This window comes from Diabrotica undecimpunctata, chromosome 9, assembly GCF_040954645.1.
Source record: "Diabrotica undecimpunctata isolate CICGRU chromosome 9, icDiaUnde3, whole genome shotgun sequence".
In the NCBI taxonomy this organism is placed as follows: domain Eukaryota; kingdom Metazoa; phylum Arthropoda; class Insecta; order Coleoptera; family Chrysomelidae; genus Diabrotica; species Diabrotica undecimpunctata.
Genome location: NC_092811.1, coordinates 81,776,148 through 81,792,169, shown reverse-complemented (window position 1 = coordinate 81,792,169; position 16,022 = coordinate 81,776,148).

The following is a 16,022-nucleotide window of genomic DNA, read 5'->3' as shown; positions in this document are numbered from 1 at the left end:
ATGATCTAACACTATATATTGAAATAAAAATAATGAAATAATTCACACTCAAAAGTTTTCAATAAACAAATCTCATATAAGAATTCTCAAAATTTTGTTCTCCGTACGTGAACAATCAAAATTAATGGTACAAACAATATTAATTGAAATCTCAAAATCCCAAACTATTTTAACTCTCCTAATCAAAATATTTATATCCTTCCTAAATTACGTGTAAAAATTGTGTTATCAATAAAAGAAAAAAACTGCAGAAACAAAAATATCTCTCTCTGATGATGAGTGGTCCAAATTCTTGTTCCTTGTAGACTATATTATCTCCTCTCAACCGCTCCCTATGTAATCAGCAATTTTACACAGATTGTTGCAAGTATATCGTCCTTAATGATCTCCTTCAAAAGCACAAATCATTCAAATTATGATAGCCTTTCTCCTCTCGATAAACTGAATCTCTCGTTGGCCCGAGTGAAAAATGACTCTTGGAATATCTTCTCTTTCCGATAAACTGAATCTCTCGTTGGCCTGAACAGTGACTCTTGGAATATAAGTAGAGAAATATGACTTACAATATTTTGCTGCTTCAGCTTTTGTCAGATACACTAACTCCACAAAAACTCACTAACATTCAACACTACTGCTTGCTACATTTCAGGAACCGCCAGAGAACAATCACTGTTCGTCTTACAGACTTGGAAACCAACTGATTCTCCTTTCTCTCTCCTCAATCTCGCTAAACTTTTTCCTACATACTTATCCCACCTTTTTCAATCTCCGCCAATCAAAACTCGTCACAATTCCCCCATTTTTTCATTTCGATAACAAACAAATTTTTACCTATAATTATAAAATTTCCTAAAACTTATTTACAAATAATATTTTCTATAATTCTTAAAACTAACAAAAACCTCTTTCTAAAATCTCTTCTATTTGTCTCTAATCACTGCATTAATGTGGTTCAATTGTCTTTGGATTTCACTTAAAATTATGCGGGTCACTCAAGTATAACAAAGAAATAATTTATGCAAAGCTTACATTTTGTTTAGTACAGGTAATCCAAGAATTTAATAACTTTCCTTCTTAGAAATGTTTGTTGGATATTATCCTACTTATCTGAATTATTTTAATGTTTTTGAACTTTGAAATATTTTTAAACAAACCAATATTTTTCTCGATTTTACATATCATAACAATATATATATATATATATATATATATATATATATATATATATATATATATATATATATATATATATATATATATCTACGGCATTAAGTGAACTCCGCCCATGTTAAAATTCAGGTTCAATTGAGCTCCGTGGTCAAGTGGATACCGATATACGGAGCTCACTTGACAATTCCGTAATATTGGTTCAGTCGATTCATCAACATGTAGAGTTTAATAATTTATAAAAATTTTTTGGAGCCCGTAAATACCCCTGTATCATAAATGTATATCGCTTAGTTCACGTGTATATATTATAGGGGTCGTTCAGATCTTCTTCATTGTATATTTGAACCATACGTTTATCGGTTTAAGTAAGCTCTGAGAGTTTGGCAACTGTGCGATTATACCGTATGTTTTCAACATATACCCTGAACGGTTTATGTCCTTATTTTTATCTACTGTTTGTAGACAGTGGAATGTCATACGCATTACACTGTGTAACAGAGGATATTATATTACCTGGTATAACTAAGTACTAAAATGTAACTGGTTCTTTAAAAAACAGGTATGTAGATACAAAAGGATTTGGGCTTATTATTGAATGGAATGTTCGCTTGCATCGAAAATTTTATTTTTTCTGTATTTTTAAAGATGTTGTTTTTTTATTTAATATAATTTTATTAGTTCAATTAGTTCAAGAAATTTCGTAAAATATTTTGTTTACGTGAGTATGTCTTTGTACATTTTATGTAAGCATCTGAATAATAAAAACTACTTTTATTTTATCCAATCTTCTGCGATATATTGTATAAAGCTTTTTTAATATTTTAGTTCTGGTCTTATTTGTGTACTACATATGATATCTTGATAGAAGGTTATCTCAAAATAAATATGGTTAAGTGCTACAATAGATATTTTTGTGTTAAAATTAATAGAAAGAATGGTTAATTTGTCTAACAAGGTATATTCGGCAGCAGAAGCATATAGTACAAGCGTCTATGTTTTAAGGGCGGAAGGACGTGTGCCTCATTTTTAGCTGACAAGCTTGCGAAGAATATTATTTCTGGTCCTTAATTTAACTTTTAGTTTTAAACAATAATCTGTGACTGACCCGGTGTAATACAAACTATTTTCAAGGAATTTATAGGAAGTCTACAGTTCAATGATTTTATGACAAGATTGGATGTTCAGTTTTGTGAAAACGTCTATGTCGAGGAAATTGAAGGAGCACCCACGAGTTTTTCAGGGGTTTTGAAAAAATATAATAGAAGTCCTAGTATCTACCGGTATGGATCGTTTGTTTGTGTAAATGTTATACAGTGTAGGTGCCTTTATGCTACCCCAAGCGAGACCGTTCTTCATCTGCTATTCTTAACATTGAGTGATACAAAAAATATTCTCTTGTGTAGGCATACGCAAATAATATAAGTGAGTTTGTTATCTAAGGGGATATCGTATAGTTTTTCGAGAAATATTTTGTAATTTAAGGTGTCGTAAGCGGCATTTGGATTGAAAAATACCACCCCTGATACCCGATATTTTTCGTACCCGCCTTTGATGTGTTGGGTAAGATTTAGCATTTGTAATGTACCTGATCTTCCCTATCTATAGCCACTTTTGTCTTTTAATTTGAGCTTTTCTTCAAATATCGGTGAAATCATATTAACGATCTTGTGCAAAAGTATTTTAAATAGCTGACAAAATAAAGATATTGGCCGATAGTTTTTGTGGTCGTTGGAGTTTTTGCCAGGTTTAAGCAAGGTAACAACTTTGGCTTGTCTCTAGATTTTGGGTGTTTCCATAATTTGAATACAGTTGTTCATCATCCGGATAAGCCAGTGTGGTGTTTTTGGTCCAGATTTCGTAATAAGCTTTGTGCTCAGATCCTCAATGTCGGTAGTTGTATTATTTTTCATTAAATATGTAGATGGTGGATCCAAGCTCAACATCGTTGAAAGTTTCTCTGAAAGCTGACTGGTTTTGTCCTTTCTTACTTTGAGTTATTCTTTGTTTTTTTTCCGACAGAGATAGCATGTCTATATCTATAATGTGGTTTTCAGCGATAAGCTTTATTCCAAATACCCTACGTTAGGCCCTATATGTGTTTCCTGCACTAGAAATAAGTCAGATTCGTGTTTGGCGCATATGTCTGATCAGTTTAAGTAAAGTAAAATTTCTTGATCTCTAGATATACCCTTAACAGTTATAAACATTATGTTATTAGAATAGTTGGTCCTAAAAAGGACCAATTTGACAAAATCATATTAAAGGGGTGACTGAAGAATTAGCCGATTAATTATTTAATCATTACCCTGGGTATACCCGATTGTGGTGGTTTTCTTAGTACTTAAATTTTCGTAAAGGCTCGTTCTTTGAACCCCATAAGTAATGCCTAATATTTTACTTTTTATTGAAAATTTAAATTTTACATGCCGTGTATTACTTTTTGACGATATTTCGAATCAGATTTGTATAGTAAAAATTTAAGGTATTAAAGAGCCTGTTTGTGGAAAATAAATAAGTTTGTGATATCGTTCTCAACTCATATATAGATAATAAAAAAATAAAAACAGTTAAAATAGGTGTAAAAAATTTCAACTTCATACATCGGCGCCATTGTTCAGGTGATGGGTTTATCACAGATATCAAAGGTTACATTTTAATTCGAGGTTCTATTTGCGTATTTTCAATATTAAAAGAGTAGGAAAAGACACGTTTATGCTTTTTTTTTAAATCTATTCTATTTTCTTTCTAGAGTTCCGTCTTTTTTGAACGACCTGTGGTCTTTTTTCAATTGGACACTTGTCCAAGGCTATGACAAATACTTTGTCCTCTGCTATTCTAAATTAATATGACTGATTCATTATTTTCTCTAAACATTCTGTCCTCTGCAATTCTACATTAATATGACTGATTCATTTTCTCTTTCTTGCAGCTATTTTAATGTTTATCCTGTGTATCTTTTTCTACTTCTTCTTCTTCTTCTTCTTTTTATATAGCCATGACTCTGTCTGTTTTTCAATGTGCCTCCAGTAAGTTGCGTTTCATGGTTTTCGTGGTCTTCCTACTGATCGTCTTCCTATTGGGTAACCGTCTCTTGCCGTGTCTACTACTCTGTTTGTTGTCATTTGGCTTATATGATCGTTCCATTCTACTCCTCTATTTCTTAACCAGTTCTTGATGTTCTTCACCTTGCATCTACATCGTATATCTGTACTTCTAGCTCTGTCCCATAGTGTCTTACCATCAATTTTTTTAAGTGTTTATATCTCTGTTGTTTCTAACATCCTTTTTGTCCTGTTTATGTCAGGTCTTGTTTCTGCTGCGTTTGTCATTATTGTAAATTTTGTAAATTCTGCCTTTGGTTTCTTTCCCGATATTTTTATTTCTTCATATTGTTTCATTTAGGCAGCCTGTGGCTCTGTTTGCTCTATTCAGTGGATCTTCCACTTAAGTTTCGAGCTTTCCGTAGCTAGATAATGTGATACCTAGATATTTAAACTTCATCACTTGTTCTATTATCTGACCTTCCAGCTCCAATTAACATATTAGTAAACTTGCTGTTGTAACCATGCATTTTGTCTCTTTTGAGGAAATTAACATGTTAAATTTTCTGGCGGTTATATGAAATTGGTGTAGCATACGTTGTAAATCATCTTTACTTTGAAAGAATAGTACTGCGTCGTCTGCATAGCAGATTATTTTAATTTGTTTTTCTCCTATTTGGTATCCTCTTTTATTTCTTACTTTTTATTATTTCATCCATAATCCGGTTGAACAATAGAGGACTCAGGAAATCTCCCTGTCTTATCCCATTACCAGCTTCAATAGGTTCGGTTAGTTCTTCTTCTACTTTTACTTTTATTGTGTTGTTTTGGTATATTTTATATTTTCGATTGTTTTGATTATTCAATGAAATTGACATTAATTTGATAGTTTCCATTTTATTAGTACTGATGGTATATAACTAGCATCTGTTGGTACTATATATCAATTTGAACATGTGGAAGTAAGAGCACTCTCTTGTTAGTAATTTCAGTGTAAATTATGACGAAACCAGAAATAACCCATAATATTATCCCACACCTCAAAGGTCTGCCTCGCTGTATCTGGGAGACGCAATAATTCGCTTTTGATAGATATAAACAAAAACCCACTAAGACGAACACAACATAAATCAAAAAAATCCGTCAACCTGTCAATAGGGACATACAATATTAGATCGATGTCTACGGATGAATAAGTACATGAACTGAAAGAAGAATTAACAACCATAAAATGAGATATCATAGGCCTATCAGAAACTCGACGAAAAGAAGAAACCCGAATACAGCCTATGTCATACTTAAAATAAGAAGAACATTAATTAAAATTATCTAGGTATATGCCCCCACGACAGCTTATGATGACGGAAGATATCGAACTATTTTATGAAGATATATTAAAGACTATGGAAGAACATAAAAATCGTCTTATACTAGTAATTGGAGATTTCAATGCCAAACTGGGTAGAAAACTAAACAATGAAGAAACTAAAATAGGAGATTTCGGCTATGGTCAGAGAAATGATAGAGGTGCTACTTTGATGAACTACCTAGAAGAAAAGCATCTATACGTAATGAACTCCTTTTACAAAAAGAAGCCCCAACGAAAGTGGACATGGGTCAGCCCTAATGGATCCACAAAAAATGAGATCGACTACATACTGTCCACGGAACGATATATCATTAAAGATGTAACAGTTCTTAACAGATTCACAACAGGTAGCGATCACTGGATGGTCAGAGCAAAAATTAGTGTTGACGATAACTATGAAATGAAAAGAAAAATAATTAAAAACTAGGATCTAGTAGATAGAAACAAACTAGGGCAATATAAAGAGATATACAAAGACCTATTAAAAGAACAACTTACTTAAAAATTAGACAGTGATGACAAAGATATAGATGAAATAGACAACATACTTACAGCAACGATGATTACATCAGGAAAAGAAATAGCAAAAAAGGATCTAAAAAAGAACAATTATATATCAACAGAAACAAAGAAGCTTATGGATAAAAGAAGGAAGCTATAGAATATGTAGAAATCAATAAAACAATAAGCAGAATAATAAGAAAAAATAAGAGAAAAGAACAAGAAATAAAAATAGAAAAAGTAATACAAAACAACAAAAATATGAAATGCTTAAGACCGAAATTAGGTAAGTGTGAAATAAACAAAAAAAAAGATGAAAACGGACTAGAAACAAACGTTAAAGATGACATTATAAATATTAATCACCATTTCTACTCAGAACTATATAAAACAAAAAAGGAACCACCAGAAACAATTAAAAACCAACTTAAGGCTAAAGTAAAAAATGTCAACTCAGAGCTACAGCCAGAAATAAGCAAATCAGAAATAAAGAAGGCATTGAAAGAAATGAAAAACAACAAATCGCCAGTAAAAGATGGAATAACTGCAGATATGCTGAAATATGGTGGAAAAGTGGTAATTAACAATCTACATTCCGTTTTTAACAAGATATTAAAAGAAAAAAGAATCCCAAACAACTGGAAGGAATCCGTAACCATTATCCTACACAAGAAAGGGAATAAAGCAGATATAAAAAACTACCGTCCTATAACACTCCTCAATGTAATGTATAAACTCCTAACAAAAATTTTAACCAATAGATTGACGACAAAATTCGATGGATACCAGTCAAAAGAACAAGCTGGTTTAGGAAGGGATTCAGCACAAGTGACCATTTACTAAGTATGAAAATACTTATAGAACGAGCAAATGAATAATGAAAAATGAATAAGAAAATGAATTGACCACAGATATACGGAACTAATAGCCAATATATATAAGGAAGCCAAAACAACAATTAAAGTATATGAATAAACAAAATCAATACAAATAAATAGAAGCGTGAGACAGGGTGACACAATATCACCGAAACTTTTCAATCAGGCTCTGGAAGATATTTTTAAAAGATCAGAATGGGAAGAAAAAGGTATAAAAATTTATGGACAACGCTTGAACCATCTAATATACGCTGATGACATCGCATTGATAACAGATAAATGAGAATAATTATTTGAAATGATGAAAGAACTGGACGTAGAAGCTGGAAAGATAGGCCTTAATATGAATTACAGCAAGACCAAAATTATAACAAATACAGATGAAAACATCACAATGAGGATCGGACAAGATGAAGTAGAACAAGTTCAGGATTATATATATCTGGGTCAAACTATAAAACGTAACAAAGAAAACCAAACAGCAGAGATAAAAAGACGAGTTAGACTGGCATGGGCGGCATTTGGCAAACTAAGCTACATTCTTAAAAACAAAAGATATCCACAGCATCTTAAGACCAAAGTATACAATCAATGCGTACTCCCTGTTCTAACTTATGGTTCCCAAACGTGGACATTTACAAAAGTAAACATGGACATAACCATAAAAACCCAAATAAATCGTTGATCAATTATTCACTATTAGGCAGTTAATGAGAAATGTTGGGAATACAAAAAAAAACATTAAACTAGTTATTTATAGATTTTAAACAAACACTGATATAATCATAAGAATAAAACTATGAAATACCATGGCAGAACTAGGCTTACCTAATAAACTAATTTAACAAGGAGTAATCTACAAGTAAAGTATCTTACTGTCGACTTATTTTCAAATGTACTGCAAAGAGCTCTAAAAAATGTGAACGAATTATTAACAGCTGTTTTGAAAACTAAATATTATGAGACGAATTGGGGATATTATATTACACAAACTAAACCGCTTGCCTACAAAAAATATTAGGAAAATATGATACGACGAAAAAGACTAATGACTTTACAGTTAATTGCCACATAAGTATCAATGTAACTATAGCTCACAAAATGGGTTCAATTACATTGCAATTTTTAAATTTTTCGTGATAAAATGAAGTGATTCATTGTTGTTTTGAAAAGGTAAGTTGTTTTTTATTTTTGTATTACTATCATCTGATATTGTAATATCAACAACATTTTTCATAATATATTCTGAAATGCGCTTTCTATTACTGATAACGAACAGAAGTTTTTTTAACTTCTCGTTAATATAATTATGTAGGAATTTAGATTTTTATCTTGTTCTTACTATAGTGCTAAAGCACAAATGTAGTTATAGTCTACCGTATTTTTTCATAGTGGTCATAGTTTTTGATTGTAGTATAGCTTATGTGTTTATAATAACTAGCACATAGAAAATAATAAAATTTTGTACCCTGTGCTTTATGTTTATTATCCTTTATTGTATTGGAACATCTAGAAGTATAGTAATACATTTTAATTGTTGAACAAAAGAGAAAATAAAAACACTTTTTGTGGTGTGCCACTTAACCATACACAAAATCGTACACAAATAGTCAAATGGTAGTAAAAGTTTCCGATATAGGCCGCCAGACGGCAAAGGCATCGCCGCGCTCGATGTCTATACTATGAAATGTTTTTCAGATAGTCTTCGGATCAGATTTTTTCAAAACATTAAATTACATCTTTTTGTCTTTCTTTATTTAGGCTAACCGCTACTGTTTTTTTTCTTCAGCGTTTCTTCTTAAATTACATTAATGTTATATTTACAATTCTTTCTGGAACGAGCTATAATTTTTCTCAAATAACCATTTTGTGTGGTTTAGTCACCTTACGGTTTAGCGTGCTTTGGCTCTTTAAAGTCCCTTTTAATATTAATATCGTTTGAGAAATTTTTCCCAGATGACTAAATAAATTTCTTTAACATACAAGAGAGAGGACGTAGAGTAGGGCATAACGTAACTTAGATGTTGAATGAAAACTGCAAATTGCTGCTTAGATTGACAAATACCACTCCTCATACCTAAGATCTTTTGTACCCATCTTTGCTGTGTTGGGCAAGATTTAGTATTGGTGACGTACATGATCTTTCCTGTCTATAGCAACTTTTGTCTTTTAATTTGAGTTTTTCTTCTGTTTTACCTCTTGAGAAGTATTTTGTAAAGCTGACAAAATAAATATATTGACCGATAGCTTTTGTGGTCGTTGGAGTTTTTGCCAGGTTTAAGCAAGGCAACAACTTTGTCTTTGCTTTGTTTATCTGAAGACTTTGGATATCAGTAACTGTTGTATTTTTGGTCCAAATTTTATAATAAGCTTTGTGCTCAGATCTTCAGTCAGTGCCGTACTATTCTTCATTATATACGTAGATAGTGGATCCAAGCTCAACATCGTTAAAAGGTTCCTTCAGCTGACTGGTTTTGTCCTCTCTCATTTTAAGTTTTTCTTTGCTTCTTTGCCGGCAGAGATAGCACTTTTACATTTATTATGTGATTTTCAGCGATCAGCTTAATACCAAATACACTATTTTTTGCCTTCTATGTATTTTCTGCACTAGAAATGCGTCACATTTGTGCTAAGCGCATATGTCTGATAAGGTTAAGTAAAGTAAAGTGTGTTTATCTTTAGATATGCCCTTAATATTTATAGACATTATTAGAATAATTGATCCTAAAAAGGACCGATTTGACACAAATCATATTGACCGGGTTATTCTGATTAGCCGATTAATTAATTATTCATTACCCAGGGTACAACTGATTACGGTGGTCTTATTTGTACTCAAATTTTCGTAAAGGCTTTTCTTTTGAACCCCATAAGAAATGGCTAATTAACTTTTCATTAAAAATAATTTTACACACTGTTACTTTTCGACGATATTTCGAATCAGATTTGTATAGTAATAAGTATAGTTAATATGAAGTCTCTTTGTGAAAAGTAAATGAGTTTGTAGTATCGGTCACAACTCATATATGAATGATAAGGACATAAACGGTTAAAATAAGTGAACAGAATTTTAACTAAATATATCGGCGCCATTGTTTAGGAGATGGATTTATCCCAGAGATTAAAGGTTAAATGTATATTCCAGGTTCTATCTACGTATTTTCATTACTAAAAAAGTATATTTAAAATAAAGGCCTTAAGATATATTTAGATTCTATGGAAATTAGAATCTATGGAAATTAGCAAATTAAAAAATACAGACATAATTATTCTGAATGACAAAATTGAGACAAACAGTTGCCTCAAGTATTGTTTATATTGTAAAGGTTATCGTCATAGTATAGTCAGAACGCAACAAGGTTCTATTGGCTTTTCTGCTTTTTGTCTCCTCATTCCTATTGAAAACTTAGCCACGTAAATAACGTTTTAAAAATATGTATCAATATTTCTTTAGTGTCTTTCCTAAGATAACTTTTTTTAAGCCTACTTCGTTTGACTACATGTAATGGATTTGATAGTTCCCAACAGATAAGTATTGATTGTAGGTTGGATAGCAGTTGGTTGTACAGACATGTGTTGATAAATATGATGGGTCGGTAGGTAGTTCCATTATTCCTAAATCTGACCATATGTTACCTCCCCTGTTGATTCGTGGACGTCCTAAGGGCATTTTTTCTCTCGGGGCATTCTCCCAGTTTAACTTGGAAATGCAGTTATTAGAAAGCCTTTGGATGTAGCCAGCGTAACTTTGGCGTTGAGATTTAGTCTCTTGTATGACGTTGCTATCTTTATATATCTGTTAGACCTTGGCATTAGTTCCGGTTCGGTATTGGTTAGTATTCGGACCTTTGTAAGTTGGAAAATAATTCTGATGGCTTTTCTAGTAATCCTGATCTAATTAATACCTAAGTTTTACTTACATTGTTTTGTCAGCGTTCTCGTCACATTTAAGTCAATAGGGATTTTAGGATTTTAGGGATTTGTATTAGACTTCTGGATTTAAAAGTGTTATGTGGGTTATATTTACATCAGTTAGCTACCTGAATATTCCATTTTATTTCTTATGTGACAGCGTTATCTACGATACCTAAAACGCTGCAATCTTTCAAAATTATATGGGTTTATTGTTACGTTATGCCCTACCCTACGTCCTCTCTCTTGTATGTTAAAGAAATTTATTTAGTTTTCTCATTACTTACTATCAGACCGTTTTTTGCTGCTAATAGCATTATTTTGTAGCAATTTAATATTTAATCTATGAATTAAATCCGGATAGCAAATAGATATTTTTCACTTTCTCGGAGAAATAATATTCTAACATACAAAATCCTATTAAATTGCCAAAAACTTTCTTGCATATTATATTTACTTATGAGGGACAGCAGCAATATCAGTACCATAATAAGGCGTATAGTCCTGGACTGGCTAATCGTTGGATAATTGAAAGCATGAGTGTAGCAGTTATATTGTTTTCGGGACTGCTACCTGGTATCGGGGAGCAGAGATATCAGTACCAAGTTAGTGCATATAGGAATTGTTGCTTGAACTTTATTATTATTAAACAGCACTATATTTCCTAGTAAAATCCTCATGACTTTACAGTAAGACAAATTTTCGAACGTTGGTTATGGAAACATCATGTACATACCACCGGATTCCCTAGATCGACATTCAGCAAAATTCTTTTAATAATGATGCGGGAGTAAAAATATAAATATCTGGGAGCTTACATCAACAAAGAATTAGATTCGGACTAAGAAATCAGGGTACGAATAGAAATGGCAAGGGCAGCGTTCTTAAAATTCAAGCAATTGTTCTGTGACAAAAATCTTAATACTGCGCTGAGACTGAGGTTTGTTGAATGTTACGTCTGGTCTCAACTATTGTACGGAGTAGAAATATGGACGGTAAAAGCGCAAATAGTTAGGAAGCTTCAAGCCTTTGAATTTTAGATATACCGGAGAATGTTGAGAATTCCATGGACTGCCAGGGTCACCAATGAGGAAGTGCTGAGAAGGATGGGTCGAGACAAAAAATTGTTGAGAACAATAAAAGTACGCAGGACTGCATACCTGGAACACATACTAAGGAATATAAAGTCTTCTGCAGACCATCATGCAGGGTAGAGTCGATGGCAAAAAGGAAATAGGTAGAAAGAGGAAGTCATGGCTGCGAAATATTCGTGACTGGACAAAGATGACTGTAGACGAATTATTCCACGTTGCAAAAGACAGAGATACTTTTAGAAATGTGGTCGCCAACCTCCGTTAATGGAAACGGCATAGGAAGAAAAATACTGATACGCTAAACAAAAAAAAAACAGAGATGAAGATAGGCGCCAAGAAACTCTGTGTTATAAAACAGTTGAATAAAATACAGATTCTCGATTCAAATATTCAAAAATTTAATGAAGAGCTTACCAAAATAGAAATAACGTCTATTTAAAATGCAATTCATTAATGGCTCAAGGTACAAAGCAGTCCTAGCATCTGCTAATGATATTAATCTTATAAGAAACTCTCTCCGCAAACGACATCTTCAACAAAGTGAAGAGAGCACGAAAAATGTTTTACTTAAAATCAACAAAATAAAAACCAAATACAAGCGAATCAACAGAAGAAAGCAATTCAATACAGAGCATAATTCACTTAAGACCTATTTTAATACATGAATGCGAATCATGGACAATGACTAAAACAAATAAGGAAGAACTCCGAATATTTGAAAGAAAAATAATAAGAAAACTTTTTTAACCTCATTATCATATTGCTACAAATCCGTATAGAATAAGAACACATACTAAATAAAGAAAGCTCTTATAAATATATTGTTTAGGAAAATAAATCGCTTAAGGTAGATCGGACACATGCATAGACGCCAAGATGTCAAACTTGGTTAAAAAACGTAAACTAATTTTTGAAACCAAATTCAGTATTTTGCTTTAATCTGTGCCTTCTAAGAATTGCAAGGAAAAACAGACGTTGATAAAACTGTTATTAGAGACATGGTGAATCTAAAAATTGCATTCCACAACATATCTCCTCAACTAAGCAAAAACCTTAACGAATTGGTTTCTAGTACTCGTACAGAGTATATCGGAATAAAAGGAAAAAGACAGTTAAGCAAGAAGAAAAGTGCAAGCATTTACGTTTTAAGGGTAAAAGGATGTGCGCCCCATTTTTAGCTGACAAGCTTGCGGAGCATACTATTTCTGGTTCTTAGTTTGCCTTTTAGTTTTAAACAAGATTCTGTGATTGACAACGTGCGATATAAACTATCTACAAGGTATTTATAGGAAATTCAGAGTTCAAGGATTTCATCACACTATTGGATGTTCAGTTTTGTGAAAGCGCCTGTGTTGGGAAAATTGAAGGAGCGTTCCTAAGATTTTCGGGGTTTGGCTTAAAATTAAATCGTAGTTCATTTTTATTATATTTAAGGCATCTATTAGATTTTTCTCCACTCCAGCAACAAAAGTTTTTGGTTTGTGCAATGTATGGTCTACATGAAAATCCTAGTATCTACTGGTATCTGTTGATCATTTGTGTAAATGTAATACAGTGTAGGTGCCATTACGCTACGCCAAGCGAGACCGTTTGTCTGCGTTCTCCATATTACCATTGAATGATACGAAAAATCTTCTGTTCTGTAGATATACGCGGATAAAACGATGTTTACAGTTTGTCATACAGTATTTGGAGAAATTTCCTCTAATTTAATGTGTCGTAGGCGGCATTTAGATTGACAAATACCACCCCTGATACCTGATATCTTTCGTACCCGTTGTTGCTTTTTGCAACAACGGGTACGTTATTACGTACGTTATAAGTATTACGAATAAAAATAAATAAGCAAGAAGTATATAAGTGAACCATATTTAAAATAAGTGACAGAAAAAAGAATATTATATATACATTTACTTCTAAATTAAAAATAAAATACTCGTATGCCTGATAACGAAAGATACAAAATTTACAAGCGACAAAGTATTTTTTAAAACAACCGAACATATTATATGTAATAATTGTAATAGATATGTTGGCTATAATCAAATTACCATAAAGTCACCGAAATATTTTGAGTAATGATTCACTATTGATTGCTACGTTACGTTATACGATACATTTATAGTTAAAGCGAAATTAGGTGTTATGCCTACTTATTATTTTAGTATCTGTTACAAGTTACATACTAAAGTATTATAGTAAGATATTGAATTCCCTACATTTAAAAATTGAAATATTGAAATTAGACAGTAAAATATTGTAATTTTAAGATTGATTTACAAATTATTATAATTTAAATTTTACTACTTTATGAAACAAATATTGTACATCATAAAACGTAGCAATCGAAACATCGGAACGTACATTTATATAATAAATTTTTCAGTGTCAATGCATTAAAAAAATACTAATACATAAAAATTGCCTTTTCCAAGCTTATAACAGACACTAACTTAAGTTTAAAAATAATTAAAGCAAGTAATATAAATTACCACCATAAAATATTTAACTACATTAACCAAGTATTTGTGAAATTTCAGAATGAATAAATTGATTGATATTTAAATAAATTTCAAGTTCCAAAACGTACCTGCTATAAAATTTAAAAATCTACGACTAATCAAATTATTGGCAACATCGGAGGAGTTTAGTTGTGTACGGGGAAGAATACATACGGATCCCAAAAGTGTTTTACCCTATTACGGAGTTCATTTAATCCTACATGTTGGTCGGAGTCTACATAAAGCGCTACCCAGATAATAATATACACGGTGTATATTCTCCTGGAGTTAGTATAATACCGTTTTAGTACGGGGCCCACATTAACCGCTAGATCTATATATATATATATATATATATATATATATATATATATATATTTATATATATATATATATATATATATATAATATACAAATAAAAATTAATAGGTTTTTCTGCTTATTTGTATTTTTCCTTAACTAAACTTGGTAAAAAAACCATCAGTTTAGCAAAAAAATTAATTCAGGCTTTGATAGGTTAAGATGGGCACAATAATGCATTAATGTATAGGGGGTACGCATAGGCATGTAGGATATGCTTCAGTGGTGAATTACTCCTCATCTGCACAATGTTTATACTAGACAAGGTCTTCAAGATCTTCTTACAGCGGATTGGATCCTATTGCCTTAAAATGAAGTTGATAATTTAATTTTAAGCGTGCCAAGGAGGTATCAAGCTGTAATTAATGCTGCTGGAGGAAAAATAGATTATTAAGAACATTTGTTGTTAGATTTATATGTTATAATATATTAAATATTGGCTTTTATTTTAAAAATTCCCATTAAATAAGTATATTTCTTAACTTTTTTTTTTTTTAAATTTTATAATACAGAAATTATAGTACCCTTAAATTAAGATAATGTCATTTTTTTAAATCCAATCAAAATTGATGTACCTATATTCATATTATGAGAAAATAGTTGTCTGAGACATTTAAATACACTGGCAGATCCAAGTGGTGTTACAAGGGTCATGAACCCCCCCCCCCCACAAAATATAATAACAATCAAATAATTCTAAAAAAAATAATTTAAAACCCATTAAACCTATTAGTAGGAAGTCAAGAGTTGAAATGATCTTCATTTATTCATATTAGTATATGTAATAGTTCATAGTTCATTTATTCCAGGGGTAAGTGTAGAATTATGCATAAATCTTTTTACATTGGCTCTTTAAAAAAATCAACAATTCTGAATACAGTATTACCTCGACTAACGCTACCCCGTCTTCTGCGAATTCAGAGTTACGCTATTTTTAAATTTTGTCAATTCGTCATTTGAGTGCCAGAGAATCGTTTGATTATTGATGAAATAGAATTACTGCCCATTGCTCGTTCAATGTACATAACATGACTTTTCGCAGGAAATCAGCACATTTTTATTTTGTATTAGGTATTACTTATCTTCAGTTTTGTCTACGAATTGGTTGTTTGTAATTTGAATATTTATTATAATTGTTGAGACTGTGTGCTACATTTTATAATTTATCTATAATAAATATCAAAGTAAATATTATT